At 23.3% G+C, this 15,724-nt stretch overlaps 1 protein-coding gene across 1 annotated transcript in view; it reads right to left on the bottom strand.

Moving 5' to 3' along the window:
• LOC129610902 (BMP-binding endothelial regulator protein) overlaps positions 1–15,724 on the bottom strand; it is a 130,796-nt gene that overhangs the window by 73,868 nt on the left and 41,204 nt on the right. The gene's annotated exons all lie outside the window — the stretch shown is intronic.

The following is a 15,724-nucleotide window of genomic DNA, read 5'->3' as shown; positions in this document are numbered from 1 at the left end:
TTATCTCCGAAATTTTGTATTCCAATTTAATAGGTGCATATACAAAATATTTGCAGTATGTATTTTTTTTTTACCATTTAGAGTGTGAATTTTAATTAACATCATATTATATAACAAAAAAAAATTGGTATATATCTCTACATTATCGAAATCACGGTACTTATTGCTTCGAAATATTCTGCATTACAGCATATCTAAAATTGAATATCAATCAAAGTGATTTTTACGATATTATTATTTTTACGATCCTATTAAATTCTCAATAACTGTAAATAAAATAAAAATAAAAGATGAAATAAAAATAAAATAAAAGAGAAAAAAAACAAATTATTTGAAGCCAAAAAAAAGAAAATGAAATACGAAATATTGATAGTGTTGGCGTTGCCATCTCTAGGATACTTGAATCAACTATATAAAGCGGTAATTAACAAACATGAAAATATATTTCATACTTTCTGAAATATGCTTAAATGGCTTTATTACATCGACATAGCCTGATACAATAATTATTTTAATTGGTTTCCCAAAAATAATTTTTTCAACTACAAATATAATTCACATACAGCTACAATTTAATTATTTTAGAATTATGGCTAAAACAAATAAACATACACAGTTGAAAAGACCAAAAAAGCAGTTAAAATATCCGATTTTCTCATTATTCCACATACCATATGTTTCTCAATATAACAAATTACATGTAATATTTACAATACCCTTCAACCATATACAAAAAGCATGAAAAAAAGATTAATATACTAAAAAGACAATAGGAATAGCAAAATGTGACGTCTGGCATTAAGATTTTTCAGTTTATTCTCAACTCTACTTGATATTAATTTTAAAATATACTTTGCTACTATATTAAAACATGGTATCCGAAGTAAAAGTGCAAACCAATGGTTTTCAAACTACAGAACTGTACTCATCATTTCAGATTGAACTGAAACGGAAATGTCCAACAAAATAATTTTAAAAGCTTAAATTAAAAACCAAATAAAATTGAGCTCTTCGAATATATTTTTTAACTTTTAATTCTAGTTTCATTGTGTAGTTAATGCAATGGTAAAAAAAAAATTCTCTTGGATACAAACTCAATTTTCTCTCCAATTATTTATTAAGTTATGAACTCCAGAGTTTATGGTAAAAATTTTATTCTTTTCAAATGCGTATATTTATTAACAAATTTAATCCCTCATCTTCCAGCCACAAAATGTGTACAAAATCAACAAAATTTGAAATCCACTGATAAAATACTCAATTGACATGGAAGTTGAAAATAAAATTATTATATTGACTGGACAGTAAGTATCCGAGCGAGCGAGCCAGATGGGAATTTTTTTGCAATTTGATTTTTCTTGTTGTTTTTTCTGCTTTTTTATGTTTTTTCATATATGAAAATTTTCGGACTGTTTCTCTTTTTTTATTTAATTTTCATAATGTTTTTTTTTTGTTGTTTTTTTGCTTAGTTCTGTTTTTTATTATGTAGTTTATGACAAGAAAATTTTTATTATGCCAGTAAGAAAAAAAAATTTATTCGAAAATCACAAATTCTGTCTATGAATAAATCATCAATGTTTTAACGGGTAAAGAGAGAATTTTCAGTATAAAAGAATAAGATAGAGAAAAATATTAACAAAATGAGAAAAAGAGATAGATGATATATAAAACATAATATTTCTTAAAGGATTTTAATTTGTTGTTGTTTATTTCTTATTTTGTTGTTTTTCTTCTTTCATTTTTGGGTTTTGATTGCGAAAACAGCAAAAAACTGATTTAAAAGCCAAAAAGATTTTTATTGAGATATTAAAAAAAAACATTATACTTTTATGTGTTACACACACGTACTCACACATGAATAGGAATAAAGTATGTTTAAATCAGTATATTAAGTGTAAGGGGACATAAAAATGTTTATTAAAATATCCTAAAAAAACATATACTTGTATATATTACACATATATGTACATAAATAATACAGAATGGTATATTATGCTTAAAGGAAATAAAAAATTGCTTAATAAAATAATAATTTTGCGATAAACTTCTAGATTATGATGTAGGGCTTCATGTACAATCCTTATTATTTTTTTTCGATTTCCTTTTTTTTCATTATATATGTAGTTAGTTTTATTATTTATCCAATTTCATTTTTAGAAAAAAAATTTTAAAAAGGAAAAATGAAGTATGATAAAACGGTCTACATGAAAATTATGATAAATTTTTTAAGGTCGTATATTTAATATTTTTTATCGTATATTTTAATAAAAATCTTACGAAGGAAAAACACACATTTGAGTTGACCTTTCCTAATGATAAAAATGTTACGTTGTATAACCAAAATTTTTATTATATTTTACGATTAGAAAAAAATATATTTTAAATTTAAAAAGTAATTTTTTTTAAATAAAATTTAGTTTTAATAAATTTTTTTTCTAAAAAAAATTGCATAAATTTAGGGGCAATTTATTTTTAATAGTTTTAACAGAAAACTCTTCGATTTTTGAACTAAATATAACGAATAACAAATATTATAATATTAAAATACATGAAATATTGTAGTTTAGAGGCAATAACCACTGAATTCCTCTAATTCGAATATTAATTAGGATTTTAAAATTAGTCAACAGTAGATCGTGTTCACCCTTTAACTTGCCCTTTACTTCAATAACATTATATAAATAAATACAAAACATCAGTCTAAATGTGACAATCTTGCGACCTCACATTCAAGTTTATTCATTTTAATAACAATTATAAAAAGTTTTTAATAGCTCTTCCAAATTTAAATATTTTTTTGTTCTGTACTTCCTAGGTATACCCTCATACATAACATAAAATTGTGAATAAAGCAATTCATAAACAATTGTTGTAAATAAGAAACAATTGAATAGTAATTCGAGATTCTATGTTTGCTTTTTATAAGTATTTCTATAATGTTCTGAAAATACAAACAAATTTTGGATAGTATATATTATAATTTACGCTTGCATACGCTTTTTCTAACTATATACATACTTTCAATTATGATCAATATTTTTTAAATATATAACCTACTTAAATAGTAACAGATTTAGAATTGCTCTCATAAATTCTTCACAACAAACTATCGAAAGAAACTTCTTTAAATATTTAAATTTGAATGAATAATTCATTTTCAAAAATTTAAAAATATTGAAGAAAAAGGATTCACTCCACATCTTTTAATAAATTCTACATATTTTCCAAAGATAATTTTTCCAAATTTTTTTTTTTTGTTTTTCTATTAAATCAATAAAAACTCATAATTTCCTATGATTTTTCCCATTCTATTTTATTTTACTTTCTATTCGATAACATCATAAAACATAAAGGAAACAATTAATTAATCATTTACATTTAAAAATCTTCATATAGCAATATCTACACATATAAATTTTTAAAAGAAAAAAGAAAAAGGACATTTTATTTCAAATACATACATATATATGTATGCATATATACAAATAAAAATCACTACATTTCTTATTTATATGGTGCAATTATTATGATTTTCGGTTTATTCACCCTATTTGAGAAAAACTTTTAACACATACTTAAAGGAACAAAAAGTAATTTATTATGCTATTATAGAAATAATGGAGTTTTTAAAAGGCAAGGATATGTTAAGCACCCATCTTTATCTATATATATATATATATATATATAATAACTAAAATATCATAAATATTCATGAGTCATTAAAATTAATGCATTTAAAATAAGATTTTTATTTTTTTTATTAGAATTAAATGGTATCAAATTTGTTTTGGAAAAACAATTTTTTTTATCAAAAATAAAAAAATAATTTGTGATCTATTTTATTTTGTAATATCTGAAAATTAATAGTTGTTTTGTTAAGTTTTCGGCAATAATGGAGACTTAATTTCAAATTTATTAATATTTGGTATTCATTAATAAAAATATGAGTAACAGTGTGATTATGTAATTGAAGAATTCCAAATTAATATTTTTTATTGACCTGGTCATAAAAAGTGTTTTAAAGCTGAATTGAAAAAGTGCTTGGATACTAAATATTTTATATTAATAAATTTTGTAAATTTGTAAGTATACGAAACATATTTGATTTGATTATTTATTGTTGTACAATATTTAAGCAACTCAAAAAAAGTATGCGTTAAAAGTTCGAATACAAGTTACTCTTTAAAAATGAAATTCGATAATTCAGATTTTACTTTATTCTGAACCAGATATTCAACATAGCATTCAAGCATCTGCATTCCATTGAAGAAATTCCATTTATATTAAATATATACATATAGGTTTGACATATTTGTTGTCTCTCAATTATTACCAATTTTTTAACTCAAAATTAAAATCAAAAACTAATTCAAAAAATTATGTTTCCTTTAATTCGCCTCTTTAAATTTTGAATCATGAATTACCTTCAATCTAATTGATTCGGATCATTCGGATTATTTTATTTATAAAACTAATTACCGTATTTCAACAAAAAAAAATAGCAGCAAGTGACAAAATCTTGGTGGCAAAACCAAAAAATTAAAAAATAATAATATATAGCAAAATAAAAATTCAATTAAAAAAAAATGTTAAATAAATGTATTTTTAATATTTTTGTTTGATTTAAAGAGAAAGGACGAAAAGATAAGTGGAATGTGATAGTGAAATACACAGAAACAATTATCTACAAAGAAGTTACCAGTACCGCTAATTTAGTCAGTAGGGGCAAAAACAAGTTAAATAAAAAATTAACAACAAAACAGAACAGCACGGTCTTAACTTAATGGTGAAACGATAAATCGACGGAATCGGAACTGAAGAAATCCGAGTTCTAAACCCGATCCTGAAGGCTACATAACAAAGTAATTACATGAAGTTTCGCAACATTGAGATGTATGATTCGGGTTTAATTTCCATAAAAGATATCACCAATTTAGGTACATATACAAATAAAAAATTCCATCTTAAACTACACGAGAACAACAATTATGAAGAAAAAACAAGAATTTGTTTCAAAATAATGCTTTAATTAATAAATTTACAAAAGCCTGTAATTTTTAAAAAAAAAAATAATTGAGAAATATTGGAAAATGATCATAGAAAATGTGTATTAAATTAAAAACATAGAGAAAAATTCCAAAATGAAAATAAAAAATTCCGATTATTCCCGATTCCTATCACAAACCTTATAAACCAAAACAGTATACTTGTGGTCTGTATGTATGGAATTCATTTTAAAAGATAACCAAAAAAAAAATTAATAATCTTATAAGTTAGTTAAAAAAACTGAAACAGTATTAAAAAAAATCTAATAAAATAACTGCCAAACATTTATTATGTAGCCAGAAAATGCTGCAATATATAATTGTAAACCTCTTAAGAAGGTTTAATAAATACGCTCTCTTTATACGTGTATGTATTTATGTAGCCTAGAAAGAAAAAACATAATTTTAAAATAAAAAACTCTACTATATCCTCCTGTATTATGTATGTCAAGAGTTAAAATATTACTGCATTATGTATATACACATATTTATATATATACATAAAATGTCCATAAAATAATTAAAAACAAAAAATAAAAAATATACGTAGATGTACGTGCATAAAATATACAATCATAATGTTTTCCGTTCAGATTATAAAAACTCAATTTTCTCGTTTTATGGCTTTTTCATAAACTAAAAATTGTAATAATTGTCAAAAAAATATAAAAAAAAACTATTTCATTATCCTAAAAAAAAAAATTAAATTCAGGTCCTTTGAAAAATATGAATTTTTATTCAATGACCTAAAAACCATTTTTTTTTTTTCATTTTTATTTTATAAATTCTAATAATATTCTTAATTTTTTTTTCTTTTTATTGCATAAATTTCTTACACTTTAGCCGTTTCACATGAAATATCAAAAAATTTTAAAATTATAACCACTTTTTATTGCTATTATTGTTTTGCATTTTATAATTATTTCGAATTATTATTTAAAAATATGCAAAGGAAATCATATAATAAAAATGAAAAGAAAAATATTATGAAAATTTCAATGAAAAACTCGTATAATACAAATACATTAATACGATATTATAAGCATAAATGTATATGTGAACAGGAAAATGTTAAAAATGAAAACAGGAAAACAATTTCTGATCAAGAAATAAGGATATACAGCCAATAGTAAATTTGAAATGGAAAAATTTCTATGCTCTCCCTTTAGACAGATTATATTTCGTTCACATTATTGCACTATATTTTTACACTGAAATATCCTGCGAAAATTTTTTGATATTTTAAAATAGATGAAAATCTTAACCTTTAAACGATGAGGTGGCACTCTCCACTTTGTAATTACCTATATTGCTCTCTCATACTTTCATATTCATTGTATCTTCATACAATTTTATGCTCTCTTAGTCAGTGTTAATTTTGTTATTATGCGTAAAACGCTTACAGAATGCGAGAGAGGTGTAATAATTAAACTATCACTTCAAAAAATAAATGTTAAAAAATTTCACCTCGTAGGTTAAAGGTTAATCAAGATACCGAAAGAATTTAGTACTAGTAATATACATAATTATGTAATATACATAATTTTTGACACTATATAAAAAGCGTAAGAATCAAAATATTTTTGTATTTCTAAACATTTGACAAATCTCATCGAATAAGCGTAGTTTTTTATCACATACAAATATTCTAATATTCTCTTATATTTAATTCACACATATCACATATGTAAGTGCGGTGACTATGATATTGAATTTTAATTTAAAATACATACATGCATATGTACAAACAAACATACATTTATTATATTTATATTCGCCCTAAGTATAATAAAAGTACATTGATAAAATTATACAATGTCATATAATATGTAAAACTGTATATGTATATCATTCAACCATATATAATATATTTAAGGTCTTGACCTATCCTATATCTAAACAAAAACAAAAAAAGAAAAAGTTTCTTATATTATTTTTCAGCTTTGATTTCACCGATTCCTTTCTATATTTGCTCCAAGTATATTATGGAAATGATAAATGATCATGGCGCCCTATATATATATACCGTATTTTTAACTATTATAAAAAAAAATTCCTGTAAATGGTTGATTTTTGTGTTTTTACTTAATAAAAAAATACAAAAAACGAAAAAACAACAGAATAAAAAAATGAATTATGTAATTTATTACGCTAATGGCGTCTTCAATTTAGTTCAGAATGAAACCAAAAAAAAAAATCAAAGCAATTGCTTTTATAATTAAATGTACATATTACATACATGTATGTGAGTATATTTAAAATGAAATTTATACATGTGACACAATTACTAACCTACAATACAAATTTTTTTATTTTTATGTGGTATACAGGATAAAAATTAGTATGTATATACGAGTAAGCATGTATTTAAAAGTATTTATGCAAATCATTTCCATATTTATTAAGTAAAGCATGCAATCGTTCTATATATTATTTAAGAAAAAATTAATTCATAAAATAATAGTAGAAATTAAAAAATTATTATTTTTTTTTTTTCCAAAATTTATATGTTTGCCTCTGTAAGCAATGAACCATCTCTGTTATACTTGTCATAGAGTGCTTTACAATTTATTTTCTGCAGGAATAACTTATGTATATGTCTATATATATATATAATATATATATATATATATATATATATATATATAATTACATGTACATATGTATACCTACATACATTTTGAATTAATTTAAATATCATGCTATTAAGAAATATAAACGCAGTTTTTCCATATTATATACAAAAAGGAAATAGAAACGAAAAAGGATAATGCTCTAAAAAGCTGTTTACCATATATAAAAAAACAACATACAAGTATATCAGAACGATATGTGTGTGTGTGTTTATGAATTGAATTTTAATGTATTTTTTATGGTCGAAAAAATGGTATAGTCAATGAACTTTTAAATGAATTCAAATAAAACCAATGATATGTTAAGTAGCACATTTCTATTAAAAAAGTGAAAGCATTTTTTTAGAAAAAAAAAACAAGCAACAACGGTTCAGTCGACCCGACCATAACCAACAGAACTATTACCTACACATGACAATTACTCTTCAAGGTTGTATAGCAGGTACCCAAGCATGTCAAGATATTTAACAAAAACTTTTGCAATTCATCTATAATCGGACACGTCGTTGTGAAATTTGTGTTTTGGGGTTGTATAACAGCTACAAATACCAAATTTGATACATCCTCCTTTAAGGTGTAAGGTATATAAAAATACTGTTCTATTCACATTATTTTCTAATTAAAATAATTACATATTTTTAGGAGACGAAGACAAAATTGAAAAAATTATTTATTTCTAATACACACATATGTGAATATTTAATTATATTTTTAGAAATTTGATTTAAACAACCATTTTGTCACTGTACTCTTTATTTATAATATATTTCGTGGAAGCAAGCTGACACCTTTGCCGAATATAAAAAGCGTTTGTTTTTATGTTTTAAAAATTTTATCAAAAATTTCATTCTAGAGAAATAGGTTTTTCAAAAAGAATTTTTTATTTAAATTTCAACGTTCTATTTTGAAAGAACTTTTATAAATAGACGTGTCGACGATAGCCGGATAGGCAAATATGGTGTGAAATTTGCTTAAAAATGTACTTAAAAAATTCAAAGTAAAACAAATTTCACTATATATATGCAACTCATTTTTTAATTTATGTACATTACAATTATATGCGTTTCAATAAAATTTAAAATTTTACATTTTACAGTTAAAATCCTGAATACGAAAACACACACATATTAATATATAAAAAAAATTATTCTTAAATTATGCAATGCCAAATATCAAAATTGTCAGAAATCGAGAAAAAAAAAGTCGGAAACATTTTTTTGGATAATTGCCATACATGTATGCATTTGCATATTCTTTATACTAAAACAACACTTTATACTTACTTATGTACTATGTAATTACGTCTAAATTATATACATGGAAACATGTAATATACTAAATAAAAATGCAATTTCTATACAAAAATTATGTTTGGGACAATCTTTTCTTTAATAATTTTTAATAATAGAGTGATTATAAAATAAAAATTAATATTTTTTCTTAAACAAATAATATTTGAATTATTTAAAATATTTTAATTAATAGTCCGAAAATAATAGTCCGAATTTAAATAATTTTCATTTCCGTAAAGTTTTCATCGCATTTTTCAACCTTAATTGATAATATTATTGATATTTTAACTATTTAAAATCTGAATTAATTCGATTAGTATGTCTAATTTTGAATTATAAAGTATATAACTTGATATATTTCACACATTTTATAAAAAAAAAAACCAATATTTTATTGCTATATTGAATTTTATTAATAGTTTTAAATTATTTTTTCTATTTCCACTTAAGTCTAAATTATGAGTATAAGTTTTTGATAGAGACTCTTTAAATATAAAAACAAAAAATTTTAATTAAGTTATAAGTATTAATTTTACACTTGATATTTTTCAATAAAAATATTTTAGTCATCATAACATTTAAAATTTAATATTAAAAAATCATCAACAATAATAAATGAAAAAACAATAAAAAAAAATTAAATATTCATTTAATAAAAAAAAACCTAATAAATTTTTGAAAAATGAAATGCCATCTTTTGTCATAAATATGCAACATAGTGATGAATATGTGCTTATATTATGAGAGCTTGTGGTATTTAAATGCATTTAAATTGTAAAATGAGAGAAAGTTTTTTAAGAGCTTCGTCTGAATTTCGAAAAAAATACAAATCGGAAAATATTTCAGGTAGAATAATGATTATTGTATTGTTTTTCTTTTTTATGACATTTATAAAAATTCTTGTAACCATATTAAAAAAATTTTTTTAAATCTCACTATTGACAAATTTTATTTTGAAAGTTCAAAGACACACATATAAATGCACAAACACACATATAAATATGCCGGAACTAATAAAATTATTTTAAGGTTTTTTTTTTATTACCATTAAAGGAAAAAACTAGACTATAAAAAAAAAATTTAATTGACTATTTTTATATTAAATTCGAATAGTAACCAAAATTAATTTTTTTTGTAAAATTTAGTAATTACTAGATTGTATTGATTGAGATAATATGTTGGGTATATGAATAAAGATCTGGCAGAAAAATGTAGTAAGAATAATTGTACTAAAACGTCACCTCTCATTCTCAACAACACTCATTTTTTTCTGGAAACTTATGAATTTTCAATTGAAATTCTAATAATTTGAGTTAATCTAGATTGTGAATTGTAGATTTCAAGGGAACCGATTAGGGTAGAAGAACCCCCGAGCCACCGCAAGCATTCCTGTTCAAGTAAAAAGCTAGAGACATCCCTAGGGAATGTCTAGCTTAGGAATCCCCGTCCAAAACAATCTCATGATTTAATCTAATTACATCAAGGAAAATTTCAATGTTTTCTTATAAGAATTCAAATGTTCTTTATGTAAAATACTGTTGCCAGCAAAATTATTATTCAATACAATATAATATAAGAGTTTCGGAAGGACAGAGATGTCTTCTGACTCAAATAAATGGAGATTAAAAAATTTTCAATCAATTCAAATATTTAAAAGCAAATATTAATTTGATTAAGTGTAGTAAATATTCACTTTATAGTTTTTTTTTTTTAATTTGAAAATTTTGGCAAAAATGTTATGTCAACTGAATAAATAGTTTTCGTTTATTTATTAAAACTTACATTGCGACATCTATAATCCACAAATTTACTTGTATAATGTATAAAAATCGATATTATACATGATTAAAATTATCTATTTAATTAATTTTAGAATATTTTGACGTCACCTATACATGTAATGAAAATTAATTAATAAAAAAGTTTAACATAACTGTCATAATTTTTCCCCCCTTTTATTTTTATTCTTTGTTTTCATTATAGACTGACGTCAGTTTCTTGCAAATATTTACAAAGATTCAGTAAATATTTTTTGTTACTTTATATATCACAATCTTCTCTTAAAATAGATACAATTTCAATTACACTAATATACATACATATATGTTTTTTATTAAGTTTGATTAATTTATGAAAATAATTAAAATTTTTTTGGGAATTGCCAAAAATCTTGAGTGCTTATACTTGTGCTACCCTACGTATTATTTTAATTTGAATTGAAATTACTTTAATTACCTAGCAGTCGATAATGAAAGTACTACTTTAATGTCACTACCAACTGCCAAATTACTCTCTTGTTGACATAAGTGGCATTTGTGGTATCAAAAATATCTTTTAACAAAAATTACTAACAGTAACTAAAATACTACAAATAACATTTAAAGGAACATGTAAAAAAAAAAGAAATAAAAATTTTATGTCAAGAAATATTAACGCCTGGCCAGTGAGAACGACGAGTGAGCGTACATGACGCATTATGTCGTTCTTATATTTCTAACTCTTTAAGTATTGGTATAAACTTACAGGCAAGGAAAAATTTTACATTAAATTAGCGCTATAATAATTAAAAACAACTCAACATAAAATTTTTTCAAAACAAAACACCAGACGGACTGTTTTTCAACAATGAATTCTTTACATTAATTCACTTATTCTTTAGTATGGCAAGTATGTACACAAATATAGTTGTATAATTGGTTTTGTGTCTGTATGAATTCAAAAATAAATTATACTTAATCTAAATGTACACAAATTTCTGTTATTTTTGGTTATATTTACAAAATAATTTTTGTTTACTTTACTATTAATAATAATTACAAAAATTGATTTTTATTTTTTGCTCTTTATGTTCATATTTAGTATTAAAAGCAAAGTGAAAAAGGAAAACAACAAATTTTTTCTTCTTTTATTGCGTTAATTACCTCCTTATTTATCGTCTGTCTTTAGATATGTACTTTTTATAACGCTAATTATAGCAAATTTTCTTTCCAATTTTCTATTATCAACCCTCCAATCGTTTTGTAAATATTAATATTTATTAAAAGCAAGTGCGAACAAGGGCACAATAAAAACTTTATTTACAAATCAGATCTTAAAGATTTATTTATGCAAACATTATGAAAAAAGAAAACTTTTGTTCTTTTAGAGTATCTTACATTATTTTTATTTTTTTTTTTTTGCGTTAAAATTTATTAATTTTTTGCTTTTCAAATGAAATTAATTAATCATTTTCAATACTAATCAGAGTGGTTAACAATAAATGAGAATATCGATATTGTAAGCATATAATAAATTTAGTAACTATGAGTTTGAAGAAAACCAATTAAATTTGGTAAACTTTTGCTAAATATTATGAGAAATCTCTATAAAGTACAGCTTTTAATCTCATGTTCGATCACAAATTAAATGCTGTGAGAAAGTAATTCTTTAGAACAAAATTTTTACACCAAATACTTAAAAATGTGTTTTATAAGAATTTATTACGTCAAAACTTAAAAGAAAGAGGGAACCGAATAGTTGCTGTGTAGGAGAAAAATTACTTTGCTTAGTCATGCTGGAATAGTATTTCTTAACAATTAGAAAAAAGTAGTGATAACGGGTTATCTAGTATAAGTTCAATACAACAGCGTGACATTTGTTAATATATATTTCGTAATGTAGAGGAAATTATTTCTGATTATTCTGCATTTACAGATTTTGCAAATTGTAATTTTTCTGAACACGTATGAAGGTTGTAAAATTACACATTTTTATGACTTTGAAGAACTGTGAATTGGAATAGGGTAAGGAGAAGAAATGATTCCACTAAGATTTATATATAAAATGTACAAGATTTGTGCATAACGACGCACAGTGTTGTTAGAAGTTTTCACACAGACAGAATGAAATTAATAAAAGCATTTTCCAAAATATAGATGGGGATTTCATAATGCCGAGGTCGGTAACTAATACAGCTGCCGTAAAACCTATCATCATCAGAATTGATAAATCAATTTAATATAAAACTAAGACTTTTATAGTATCAAAGAGGAGAAAACCCGTTTCAACATTTTTAAAAGTTACTGTAACAAATTTGTATTTATTCCTCATATTAAATACTGAAGCAATTTTTTTTTATCTCTCAAATTAATTTAAAATTGAATTTGAAATTTAATTTTGAAATTTAAATTATAAATAATTTGAATATATTAGAATATAATTTTTAATTTATACAGTAATTATTTGAATTTATAATATAAAAAATATACATAAATCATATCAACAATACATTGTAGGAAAACAAAATGAAATCTAATTAAGAAATCAGTAATAAATCACAGAAAGAAAACGTGTTATTGCTTACAACTATCAAAAATAATAATAGGATCAATCAAAAATCACAATTTTCGTTATACATAAAAAAACCAATTAAAACAAGTTTCCATTAATATGATAAAAAATATAACAAAATAATAAAAAAATATTACAAAAACAAAACATTTATTTTTATTAAAAAATAGGTCAAATTAAATTTTTTGATATCCAATTAAGCACAAGGAAATGTTTTTTGAAATCATCAAGAATATCTTAAAACTGAATATACAGTAGAGAAATTATTGAAGTACATAAAATATAAATAAGAATGTAATTATTCGAAAAATTTTCTTTTTCTATGCGTATGGATTTCTCAATTTAAATTTCAAATAGTATGCTTTGAAATTAAATTTTTTTGGAAAATTATTGGTACAAGATGGATTTTTGTAAATTTCCAACGAAAAGTAGTGAACAAAATTGGCGCAAGCTCTGTTTTATTTTGAAAATTTTTTTGCTATACGTTGAAATAAATTTCTAAGTTGGGATACGGGTAATTTTTCAAAATGTTCTCACCACAAACAAATTTTTATTGCAGATATTCAATGGCTACTGTAATTTGTTGGGTCGAATATCAATTAAATCTGAAATTTTTAAGGCCAAATGTAAGGCCCAATTTGGTTTAATTGAGTTTCTAGGGAATGTAAACTGAAGAAATCAATTTTAATTTTTGTCCATTACTTTTAGATTATGGAGCATTTTTAATATACGGCCATCTGATAAGTTTCTGGAAAAAAACTGGTTAAATGTATGCTTATATTATTTGTGATATTTTATTCTTTTAATAAATATATTCAAGTTAACTATTTTGATTTGAATTTTTTTAATTTATTCTCATATTGGTGCCCTTCGTTTTAATCAATCGAAGAGCATTGCTTATAAAATTTAATTATCATTCGTTTCCAAATTTAATGACCATCACGTGTGAATATCTTCAAAACCATGTAAAAAAAAATATGCTTTCGGATGTACCTATTTTGGTAAAAATACCCATGAGTGAAGGAATAAAAATCAATATGAGAGAAAATTTTCCTTATATTCTTCTTTGTCTGAGGAAAAGTTTTATTAAAATTATTTTGTTAGTAGGTGCTAATATAGGAACAATTAAACTTACGGTTCATCTTTAATAAAATACATTGTATATCCATTACGTACATATGCAAGTATATGTATGTGAAAAAGATCTTTGTTTACATTTTTTCATATTTAATATTTTTCTCAATAACCATGATATCTTTATAAAGTCACCGCACAACAGTACGTGTAACATAAAACATTTCTCCACTACCATTATAAGACTATTTTGTTCGTCTAATAAACATATGTAAAACGTACATACATACGTATACATATATATTTATGTAAGTGGTTTGAAAATACTATTTTTGGAGTAACATAAACAAATATGTGTACAAAAACTTTCAACATAGAAAAATTATATGGGGTACATAATAATGTTATCATAGCATTGAAATATTTAGTTTGTGTTGTTGTTGCTAATAATATTATTTTTTGTAGTTTTGATTTTCTTATTTTATTTTTTCGTGATATTTTTCTAGCCGACCTTGATCTCTATCACATCGTCATTGATATCAAATCAACACAACACTCGGCACGGCAGTGACTCTTTTATTAAGTTAATTTTACGTTATGCCTTAACAGATGTGATAGAGGGAAATAGAAAGAGAAAGAAAGAAGGGGAATAAAAACTCGATTTATTTTCTTTATTATTATTTTGTTTTTTAATATTTTGATCGTCTGGAATTTAAAAAATTTTTTATTGTGAAATTTCATTTTAATATTTAATTTTCATTGCCGAGATTTATTGAGAAATTGTGAGTTTTTGTTTTATTTTTTACTCCGTATATAACGATAAATAAATTGAAAGATACGAATATATGTTCGTGAGTATGTATATTTTTGCTTTTGTATTAATTTAAAATTAATTAAACTGTATTAATTGGATTTTAACAAACAAACAAAAAAAAAACACAAATGCTATAAAAAAATTCTTAAAAGGATTAAAAATATGCGAGTGAAAAAAAGAAAAACTTTTATAATAATAATGTCACCTTGTCAATAAATTTAATATCCACATTATGAACATTTATACGAGTATATATGTACATACATAAATGGGTTTTTTTGTATCTTTACTCATCTCTTTACTCTTTGAAAAAAGAATAATAAAAAGTGATTTTTTACTGTTCAGTTTTTTATGTTTCTATTTTTCACACTTAAGGCATGGTTCGTTACAGTTATTAATGTCAATTCGATCCAATTTGACTTACTTGTCAGCAGAGCGAGACTGGCGCCCGAACAGAACAACCAAATTGTTAAACTATTTATCTGAAAACTTTCGATGTTTTTCCGCCTAGATCATACGATTTAACGCATCACGATT

Source organism: Condylostylus longicornis, unplaced genomic scaffold, assembly GCF_029603195.1.
Source record: "Condylostylus longicornis isolate FDR11 unplaced genomic scaffold, ASM2960319v2 ptg000048l, whole genome shotgun sequence".
Lineage (NCBI taxonomy): Eukaryota > Metazoa > Arthropoda > Insecta > Diptera > Dolichopodidae > Condylostylus > Condylostylus longicornis.
This window is presented reverse-complemented; position numbering and strand designations above follow the sequence as displayed.